Source organism: Mesoplodon bidens (assembly GCF_964165515.1).
Source record: "Mesoplodon bidens genome assembly, chromosome: 5".
NCBI lineage: Eukaryota > Metazoa > Chordata > Mammalia > Artiodactyla > Ziphiidae > Mesoplodon > Mesoplodon bidens.
In genome coordinates, this window is record NC_138161.1 from 19,296,601 (window position 1) to 19,307,789 (window position 11,189).

Genomic DNA, 11,189 nt, shown 5'->3' on the forward strand with positions numbered 1-11,189 from the left:
AGCACACTGGGTCATCGGTACGGTCTACTCTTTTCTCAAGGCGAACTTCTCTCTGGAGTTCTTGGTGCTCTTTCTTGTCTGCAGCCCTTAACACTGCAAAGGTTTTCCTTAACACTGAATTTTGAAAAGAGAGATCAGTATTTCTTCCAGAAGGCACTGGGGCTTCTTATGCAAATTATCCCCCACCACTAGCATCTAATTCTGCATACCAAGAGAAAGGGCAAACTTGAAAAGCGACACAGACCTTGAAATGTGGCTCAGATTGAAAACATGTGTTTACATCTTCTGTTCTCTCGCAAAATACTGCTAAAATGATGGTTTAAAAAAAATTCACCTGCAAAAATAAGGAGATGAGAAGAGGAGACTACAGCAATCAAACTTGGATACCAAAAAGTAGACTGCAAAGCTGTGACTGAGAGAGAAAAAAATAGGTCATACACACAGGTTAGGAATTAGAAGGGCATCTTCCTTCTTAACAGAAGCACTGGACACAAGAAGAAAATAAAGCAATACCTTCAAAACCCTGAAGGAAAATGACCTCCAACTGGGAACTCCATATTGAGCCACACTCTTATTAGAGTATAAGAGTAAAATAAAGATTTTTTCAAGACATGTAAAATTCCCAGAAACATTTACCTCCTATTCAGCTTTACTCAGGAAGCTACCAGAGTAGGTGCTCTTCCACATCAGAGAGTTTACTAAGAAAGCAAAAACAGAAACTCAGGGTCCATTTCAGAACCAGCAACATAATTTGCAGGATGAGACCCAGTATAAAGTGAAAACACAAGACGCCTTGTGCAAAATTTTTTAAGAATTTCAAGATGATGACAACTGAGCACTAAGCCAAATGCAGACCCTTCTAAGTGTAATGGCACAAGACGCAGGCCCTATGAAACCAGCCCTGGGTCCAATCCAGGAGAGAGAAGAGAGAATTCCCAGGATGATGGTGAAGGGAGATCCCAGGACAACAGTTATGAAGCTAGTCTAGACAATCACCAGTCTACACTGGAGCTAGAAAATGGAGTGCTTCAAGAAGGGTATCTTCAAGGAAAACAATGAATTACTCAATGTAACTGTAAGGGGTTGAGAGGACATTTCCACTTCTTGGGGGAAGCACATGGAAGAATTAAAGATGGACACAGTTAAAGCAACTTTCCAGACAAATTCATGACTGGCAAGTGTCAGTATTTTATGACAAGCCTGCTGTGAGAGCAAAGGCACTGTGCTCTGGAGCTGTGAAGACAGATAAACAAGAAACTGACCTCCAATCACTTACATATGGAGGGGTGGGTTAGGGAGGGTGGGAGGGAGGGAGATGCAAGAGGGAAGGGATATGGGAACAGATGTATATGTAAAACGGATTCACCTTGTTATAAAGCAGAAACTAGTACACCATTGTGAAGCAATTATACTCCAATAAAGTTGTAAAAATAAATAAATAAATGAATGAATGAATGAATGAATGAATAAATAAATAAATAAATAAATAAAAATTGTAAAGACTGATAAGGATGTGGTAAGAAATGTGATAAGGAAGTTATATGAAGTATGATAAGTGATAAGAAATGAGTGTTATTATATGCAAGTGATACGACTATGTATGCAGAAATCCATATATATTATAAAGAAAACTGTTAATATCAATAAAGAAATTTAAAAGGTTAAAAAAATCACTTACATATGCTTGGAAGACACTGGTGTTAAACAAAGCCTGTCTTGGTAGAACAGTGGGACTTTTTTAGGTATCTGAGATGGAGAGAGGCCTTCTGGTAGAATATAGAACAATATATACAAAGGCATGACAGAGCACAAACAATGCTGAACAAGCCTGGATGAACTGAACTCTTGGCTAATGATGGGTGCCAGAATGGGGAAATGTTCTAGATTTTTCCCTCATCATCCCTCCCAAATTTCCATTCAAAGGCTGATGTGCTAGAAATATATGTGAGTGAATGGCTCCTACTTGGGATCCTATTAGGACCTGTAAAACAAGCACATTTTGTTTTGTGCATATTGATTCCAGTGTATTGATTTTAATTTATTTGCTGTAATTAAACTTGTGTAATTATTGCAAGGAAATTCAATGAAAACAGGCAAAGGCATTTCTGTTCCACCAGCTCTCTACGTTGCTATGGTCCATTGAGATTCTCTCGCGGCTTGAAGGTAGGCATTCGAGGTCAAAGCAGAACACTCCCCAATAGCAAGGGAGAGAGTAAGAGGCACAATTCAGAGCAGAATTATTTTTCCTTTGAAAGTAGCTTTATTACTGTTCTTATGACACCAGAACTTTTCGCAAGTTCTAACAGTAAAGAAAATCTCAAAGGAGAAATAGAAAAGTAATCCCAAATCCCACCCTTTAGAGGTAAGCACTATTCACTTTTATCAGTTATCCTGCTGGATGTCTCCCTATGTACATAAATACAAAGAGAAGAAGACGAACACTAACATGAATGGTAAAATTGCATGTTACTCTGTGATCCACTTTGTTCATTCCATAATATATCTTAGGTATTTTATATGTCAAAATATTTATTTCTATATCATCACTTTAATAGCTGCATGGTATACCATCTTATGTATGAAATAATTTATTTCAAAAACTTCTTCTGCCGAGTGTATTTCCAATTTTTCTTTATTATAAAAATAATTGCAGTAACTTAAGTGTACATTATGCTTGTCTAATTATCTCCTTCAGGTAAATTCCCATAAGTGGGTTTGTTGGCTCAAAAAGAACAAAATTGCCACCTGTAGTCCAAAGTTGTTTCTTTTAGATCAATTTACACTTGCACCAGCAGCATAAGAATATACAAATGCTAATAAGTATATGAAAAGATATTAGCCATCAGGGAAATGCAAGTCAAAACCACAATGAGATATTACTTCATATTCACTAGCATGGTTACCATCAAAAAGACAGATAATAACAAGTATTGCTGAAGCTATGGAGAACTTGGAGCCCTCATGCACTACAGGTGGGAATGTAAATTGGTGCAGCCACTATGGAAAACAGTCTGGCAGTTTCTCAAAAAGAGTTACCTGATGACCCAGCAATTGCGCTCCTAAGTATATGCTCCAAAAAGTTGCAATCAGGGACTCAAACAGATATTTGCACACAAATGTTCATTGCAGCAGTATTCGCAATAGCCAAAAAGTAGAAACGACCCAAGTCTTCGTCAACAGTGAATGGATAAACAAAACGTGGTATATCCATACAGTTGAGTATTATTCATCCATAAAAGGAAAGGAAGTTCTAATATATGCTGCAACACAGATGAACCCTGGAAACATCATGCTAAGTGAAATAAGTCAGACACAAAAGGATAAATACTGCATGAGTTCACTTACATGTAATATCTAGAATAGGCAAATTCATAGAGACAGAAAGGAGGTTAGAGGTTATCAGGGGCTGGAGGCAGAGGGGGAAATAGGGAGTTACTGCTTAATGGTTACATTTCTATTTAGGGTAAAGAACAGTTTGGAAATAGATACTGATGTTTGTTGCATGGCATTGTGAGTGTAATTAATGCCACTGAATTATGCATTTAAGAATGGTTTAAATGGCAAATTTTATGCTATATATATTTTACCACAACAAAAAAATGGAAAAAATATGTTCTAAAAATTTTTTAAAGGAATTCAGTACGGATACATGCTACAATAAGGATAAACCTTGAAAACATTTTACAAGATGAAATAAGTTGGTCACAAAAGACAACATATTATATGATTCCAATCTATATAAAATGTTCAGAATTGGCAAATCTACAGAGACAGAAAGTAGATCAGTGGTTGCCTAGGGCTGGAGGCCCGGGGTAAGGTGGAGTGAAAAGAGGAGGGACGGGATGGGGGTATGAAAATGTTCTGAAATGAATTGTAGTGATATTCACATACAACTATGTGAATATACTAAAAACCACTGAAATTGGGCTTCCCTGGTGGCGCAGTGGTTGAGAGTCCACCTGCTGATGCAGGGGACACGGGTTCATGTCTCAGTCCGGGAAGATCCCACATGCCGTGGAGCAGCTAGGCCCGTGAGCCATGGTTGCTGAGCCTGTACGTCCGGAGCCGCAACGGGAGAGGCCACAACAGTGAGAGGCCCGCGTACTGCAAAAAACAAAACAAAACACTGAAATTTACACTATAAATAGGTGAACTCTATGCTCTATGAAATATATCTCAAAAAATCTGTTGTGTTTTTTAATTGTGGCTTTCTCTGTGATGGATGAGTTGGACCATTTTTTCCATATTTATTGGCCATCTGTATTTATTCTATTGTAAATGGCTTGTTCATGTTCTTTGTTCTGGTTGTCTTGTTTTTGTTTTTATAAATGCAAAGATATATTCAGAGTCTACATTGACAAGTATTTTTTTAAGTACATTATTTTCTGTGGAAAATACTGCAGGTGGCATGCCTCAAGCCAGAAGAGAAGTCCAGTTCTGAAGCTGCTGACAGTCTAACAGATTGAATTGATTTTATTTGTAGCAGAGTAAACACAGCATGTAAGGGCAGCACAAAGAGAACACTCCTTGAATTCTTCAGTTCCATACGAGGTGCTTTACAAATATGACCTCGTGTAATCCATCACACCCATTTACGAAGGAAAGAGGTCAAGTTCCTCAAGGTTACACAGCCAGCTGCTGCAACTTGGATTTGAACCTAGTTCTCTCTGTCTTCAAAGTGCTAGTCCATTCTAAGTGCCCTCTGTAGAGTACTGATCACATAAGCATGACCAGTAATAGGAAGCTATGATGATGCCCTTTGTACTTTCTGAGTTCCAGACTTCAGTAATGTTGAGAAGCCACTGGCAACAGGAAATTGCAGCTGTCAGAATGTACATTTCCTTCACTGCTCCCAGGGATGCCATGTGGAGAAATTCACCAACACAAACATAAATTCTTCAAGGTCCCCCGAATGTCCCTGTGGGGAATTATGGGACTCCCTGGGTTATAAGGATTATACTTGCACATCTCTGCTCAGCCAAAGCTCTGATTCAGGATGCAGCAGTAATAGGTCAGATGTCACACACAGACTAAGAAATGTCAAAGTCACACGAAGAATGACATACAGCCATCAAAAGAGCTAATTAATACCTCACCTGGGAAATTAATTTGTAAATTCCATAGGATTATACATCTGTGTAATTACGGATAGTGTCACACAAAGATCAAATTTCTTCATTGAAACGGATCTTAGAGTTTCTATCTTCAGACCTTTTATTTTACAGATGTGGAAACTGAGATCCTGAGATTTTAATTAACTATTTTACTTAGAAAAATCTCTGAGGGGAAGCCAGCATGATTTCTGATGACTCCAAATCCCAAGCTTGGCTGTCCTTCCTCCTCACTTGGAAAAACCTCCAAAGTCATTTTTCTATGGCAAAACCGTATCCTGTGAATTTAATATTTTCTAGCTCTCTGTGCGGCACTGGGAATTGTTCAACTCCACCTCCCTTTAGCTATGAAGACTGGAAGAGAATACAGTTCTCAACACTGCTCATGTTTTCAAGTCACATGTCCTCAGGTTGCTAAAAATCTCGTCTGTGAAACACGAAATGAAATGCCAGGATGCTATTTTTGATTGACATAGAAAGCAACGAAGCAGATTTATATCCACTGGCAAAATCGTATGCTGATAGTGAGAAACTGCTAGTGAGGATATGAATGTTACCACATTGCATCGATGAAGGTTCCACTTTTCCTGTTTATTGTGATGAGAGTGCTTTCCTTTGGCCTCTACTTTCTGAGATTCTAAAATTAGACCTTTAACTTTATTTTTAAATTAATTGTAAATGTAATTGTATCATAAGTGTGATTCAGCAAAGAGTGAAAAGAACAACAAATGGAGGTCAGGAACCACGTGCTTTATCATCTTCTATTTCATCTATGTTTTCCTTCCCTTGGAATTTAATTATCTTCATATAACTTAATTTTTTAAAATACTTCTACAAATAGATATGCTCAGAAAATTTATATGAATTAATTTTTCAAGGAGATATTACAAGGGACAAAAACGAGTTCAATAACTGTAAATATATTTTTAATCCTTATGTACAATCTAACACAATAGAATGGATTTCTTTAAAAGATAGAAAGTGTTCATTTAATTTTTAAAACTATATTTCACGTGTATTCTGGTATCAGCCAACCCTGTGCCGCAGTAGCAAGTAATTCAAGATAAGCGCACTTAAAATATAAGGAAAATATTTAAAATGTCAAAGTCTTTGGCACATTTACATACCAACATAGAATTCTGCTTCACTCCTTGGTTAATGAACATAATGGTCAAGCTTAAAAATAAATATTTAATATATATGCATATCTGACATATTCATATAATATATAACATTAAATAATATATGCTTATATTTGATATATATTAAATAATTATTTTAGAATACAGCTGGAATCAATTGGAAAGTCAAAATGTAATTTTATATATAAAGAGGTAGATCTATACTGAACTAAATATATGTTAAATACCCAAATATATATCAATGTAATATATATATATATACATACATAAAGTAAAAATCCTGACATCTTCTTTTTCTCCATTCAGTTAACCGACTGGTGATTTTTCACAATAATGTAGATAAAAATACAAACAAGAATATGCATTTATATAGCCAAGAAAAATCTACAGTATTGTCTTTTTATCTTAACTCCGCTTTTATTGTCTTTTATTTTCTAAGGGATTAGACTACTTCTACACTTCCATGTTTCTATGTTAGTTTTTTTTCCAAGTTGATTTTGTTTTACTCTTTCAGTTCATGCCATTGTTTGCTGACATAGTGAAATGTGACTTACAGCACAATAACCGGCCAACTGTAGAACATATTATCTGGAAACTGGGAATGCAAACAGTAAAGAACGTCAGGATCCACTCAAAATAGAAGGTTTTATACTTTCAGTTTAGTCATCTTTGTTTGGGAATTAAAATCTCTTACTTCAGCTCATCTTGAGTTTTTTTTTTTTTTTTAAGCATAGTGTGGGGAACAATTCAATGTGAAAGTTATTTTTTTAAACTTTTTTTAGCCCATCAAATTTCAGTATATATAGTTAATAACCACTTCAAATTGCTATGTCAGGAGAAACCACTCTTACCTAATTGCCTGCCAAGGCTCATAAAGCACCTCTGTGCCACTGGTAATTCATTGCTCTATTGATATCGTAACTCACAGTGATATTTTCTGGCTGTCATCTTTTACACTCACTGATGCTCACTTCCTTCAATTTTTACATCCAGTAGTTCTAAAATTAAAGGCTATGTCTTGGCCATATGATTTTTAGTAGGTTCTTTACAAGTTCTCCTAAGTGGATTTTCTCTTTGTCTATACCACACACATACGCACACATACACATGCATGCATGTACACACACACAAACTTTAAATGGTTGAATATATTCTCCTCTGAGTAGAATTTTTTCATTAGATGTAAAACATTTCATTTTCATACTGATCTACAGTGCCTTTTAAAGCTACTCCAAAGCCTCATTATGTGACACATTGGTGATCAAACCACTTTATCTCACAATGCCAGAATCTTTACAAGATCACAGCTAATGACTTCGTTTCCAGCATGGTGTCATGTGGCTCAGTTCCCAGAACCAAACCATACCTGTCAGTTCTTTTCACAGGAGCACACATCTTCTCTGTTGGTATAGAGTGTCATGCAGTGGCCGGCACTGTGCAATGGCAAACAGCTCATATCAGGACCCTCCGTCTCTTTCCCCCAGATGACTCTGCACGAGGTGAAGAAAGAATGCTCACACCTGCCAATTCTGCCAAATTTCAGCCCCTCAGGCCACACGTTAATTCATTTCACATTCTCAAGAGTGTGAAGAGCTGTCTTTTGGCAGCAACCTGACTGTCCTCTACTACTTCGGAGGAAAGTAGAATTCATCTTTCCTAGTAGAATGGAGAAAAGTTTGAGACATGATGGGAAATGGTTCCTTCAGGGAGAAAAGCTTCCTTGGATGTGTCAAATCACTGTTAGCTTCAGTAAACATGGCGACTCAGCTCCAAGTGGGTCAAACTCCTCATTCCTCTCAACACCACTTCCTGGGACATTACAGGACACCAGTAAAGGGTGGAAACTTGATCAATGAGGTTTGTGGAACCCAAGGTTGGCCAGGTTAAATGACACAAAGAAATTAGTTATATAGAAATCAGTCCACTTCAGCTATAGGGCTGCCACATCAACCGCAGCTTACAATTGTGTTTGAAAAAATGTGCATTTGGTTTTCCAGAAAGTGGCTATGACATTATATCCTGACTGCATTTGCCTTTGAAAAAAATTAATACAATATTCTGTAAAACCGTCCAGCTTACAATGACAAGCTATTGAACTTACTGCCTGCATCTACCTCACGGATCTTAAAGTAACTCAAAAGAGCCATCTGAATGATTAAACAGTAATCTGTTTGCAAAATAATTTTGTCCACCAAAAATCACCTCCAAACATGCTAAGACCAATCCGTTCCTCCCTGGGTTTTTAAGCCAGAATTCTACAACTAACATGGAAAAACGCCACATTTTTTTTCTGACAGTGGTGTGAACTTTTAAACTTTTCTAGTTGTTGCTTCATTAAGGATCATATTCTTGAAAATTTCAAAAGAAATGTTATTACTGTCAAGTCAGCACTCAGCATTCAGTAAATGATGTGATGCTGTGATTCATAATAAGAAATATATCTTTGGGTCCCTCCCTGGTTGGTGCTTGGGGCCTTCTGTGTCGCCACGGGCACAGCGCCACTCACACCATGGCTTGGGTCATGAATGTGCCACAGCCTCTCGAGAGACGTGGGTCCTCGGAGCCTCTTTAGTGCCGGAGCTCGGGCCGCAGGCAGCTCCGCGGAGGTGGAAAAACAGAACCTCTGGAATGGATGGACTCTTCCCGAGCAGCTTTGCTAATTTGCAGCAGCTGGACAATGCTCCTCTTGAATACCTGTCAGCATAATCTTCACATCATTTCACTCTGGTGGCAGGGACTCAGCTCTGAATTCTGTACAGAAAAAGCACCTGGATCCCAGTCTTTCAATGGCTTTGAGACAACCAGAAGTGCCTGCCCTTGAGCCTAGTGGGTCTCTTGGCAAGATGTCCCTGCCCATCGGGACATACCGTCAGGCATTCAGCTATGATGATGCCCTGGAGGACCCTACACTCATGATTCCTCCTCCATCAGACATGGGCAGCATCCCCTGGAAGTCAGTGATTCCAGAGTGCAAGTATCAGCACCTCGCCAAGGTGGAGGAAGGAGAGGCCAGTGTCTCGTCCTGTGCCCTGCCATCAGCCACTGACGGTGCGGACAAGGTCCCCGTGGCAAAGGCTAAAGCTACCCATGTCATCATGAGGTCTCTGATCAAAAAACAGACCCAGGAGAGCATTCAGCGTTTTGAGCAGCAGGCAGGGCTGAGAGATGCTGGCTACACACCCCACAAGGGCCTCACCACCGAGGAGACCAAGTACCCTCGAGTGGCAGAAGCACTCCACAAACTAAAGCTCCAGAGTGGAGAGATAACAAGAGAGGAGAAGCAGCCGGCCTCCACCCAGTCCACCCCAAGCAGCAACTCCCACTCTTCCCCTAAGCAGAAGCCCAGAGGTTGGTTCACTTCTGGTTCTTCCACAGCCTTACCTGGCCTCCATCTTTGCACCACGGATTCTGGAAGTGGGGAAAAAGACAGAAGCTCGGCAGATAAATGGAGCCTCTTTGGACCAAGATCCCTCCAGAAGTCTGATTCTGGAGGTTTTGTCATCCAGGCCTACAAAGGAGCCCAGAAGCCTTCTCCAATGGAACTCATCTGAATGCAGGCCACCCAAATGGCAGAGGATCCAGCAGTGTTCAAGCCACCCAAAATGGACATCCCAGTGATAGAAGGGAAGAAACAGCTGCCGTGGGCCCACAATCTCAAACCGTAGGACTTGAATGTTCTCACACCCACTGGCTTCTAGAGCTCTTTCTGTGCCAGGGACTCTGGATAGAGGGTGTCTTGAGCCCAGCTCCCCTTTACCTTGGCTGTGACATAGGAAAATTTTGTTTTGTCTTTTAAAAAATCTCTCAAACTGAGGCTAGAGCTGGAGACATAATTGATTTTTGAGAAATATTACTGCAAAGTTTGTCCTTGTGCAGAAGAAGCCATTTTGTACTGCTTTAATTTAAAGTTAGACTAAACCTCAGCAGTGATGTATGGGGACCTCATTACCTAGTTTTGTATCTTTACTCTACCCAAGAACTTTGATCATTACTTACTAGGTAAATAATGTTTGTGTTGTTCCAAAACCAAGGCTTCTTGATTCCTTTACCACTATCCATGTGCGCATGGACAAATCATGGCATAGAGGCGTTCACTGACTAGTTTAGACAACTTTAGCCCTCTTGGCTATGCGGGCACTGTGTGTTCCAGCCTCGTCAGTTATGGGGACCCAAGATCTGTTTGAGATATGGGTATAGTTAAGAGCCAGCCTTGGCAGGGATCCCCTCTGTTTTCTGCTGAAACTGGAATCTCCTTGCTTTTTGGTAGACCTCATGGATCACTTTGCCCTGCAGCCAGTTCTTACTGTAGTACCTCTTGGGCCAGTGCTGTTGGAGGGATGCTTCTCTTTTGTGTGTCACAGAACAAACACTAGCCTTACATATCCTTTGTTGCATTTTAAAGTGAGATTAATTTAACTCCCATTTGGTTGAAAACTTCCTAAGGGAGAAAATTCAGTCTACTGGTTTGGTATAGATAAATGGATGTTAAACTTTCTTAAAGGAGGCAGCACCTGCAGTTTGAGTATAGTCTTGCAGTTCATATGAAACTAGTGTCACCCTATTTTGAGTTTCTTGTTCAGGCCAGGGCCTGAAAAATTTTTTCCTGGGAGGTGGAAGAATTAAAAATTTTCAGTATGCAATCATTTTCCCCCAAAATGAGCCTCATTCCTTTATAAATATGTACCTCACTGAGGAAAGGGACTAGGGAAAACACCTTTTCATTTCTCCTAACTGTGTACATGTTCAATCATTGTCTTGAACACTGTCTCAAATTCCTGCTGTCTTTTGCTTTGGACAGTGTGGTGTCTACACAAGGAGCTGAGCTGATCTTCCCACAGAGATGCCCTGAAGTCTAAAATGATCAGAACAATTAATTTATTTGTGTCTCCTGTTATGCTTGTTTCTCTTAACTTGTTTTGGCAATAAAAATCCTTAC

General features: G+C 39.3%; 1 pseudogene across 1 annotated transcript; it reads left to right on the forward strand.

The window, feature by feature from the left end:
• Positions 1–9,039: 9,039 nt before the first annotated feature.
• Positions 9,040–10,070, forward strand: LOC308617644 (putative monooxygenase p33MONOX; annotated as a pseudogene). The gene has a single exon. The product of its transcript is annotated as a putative monooxygenase p33MONOX (transcript).
• Positions 10,071–11,189: the final 1,119 nt, after the last annotated feature.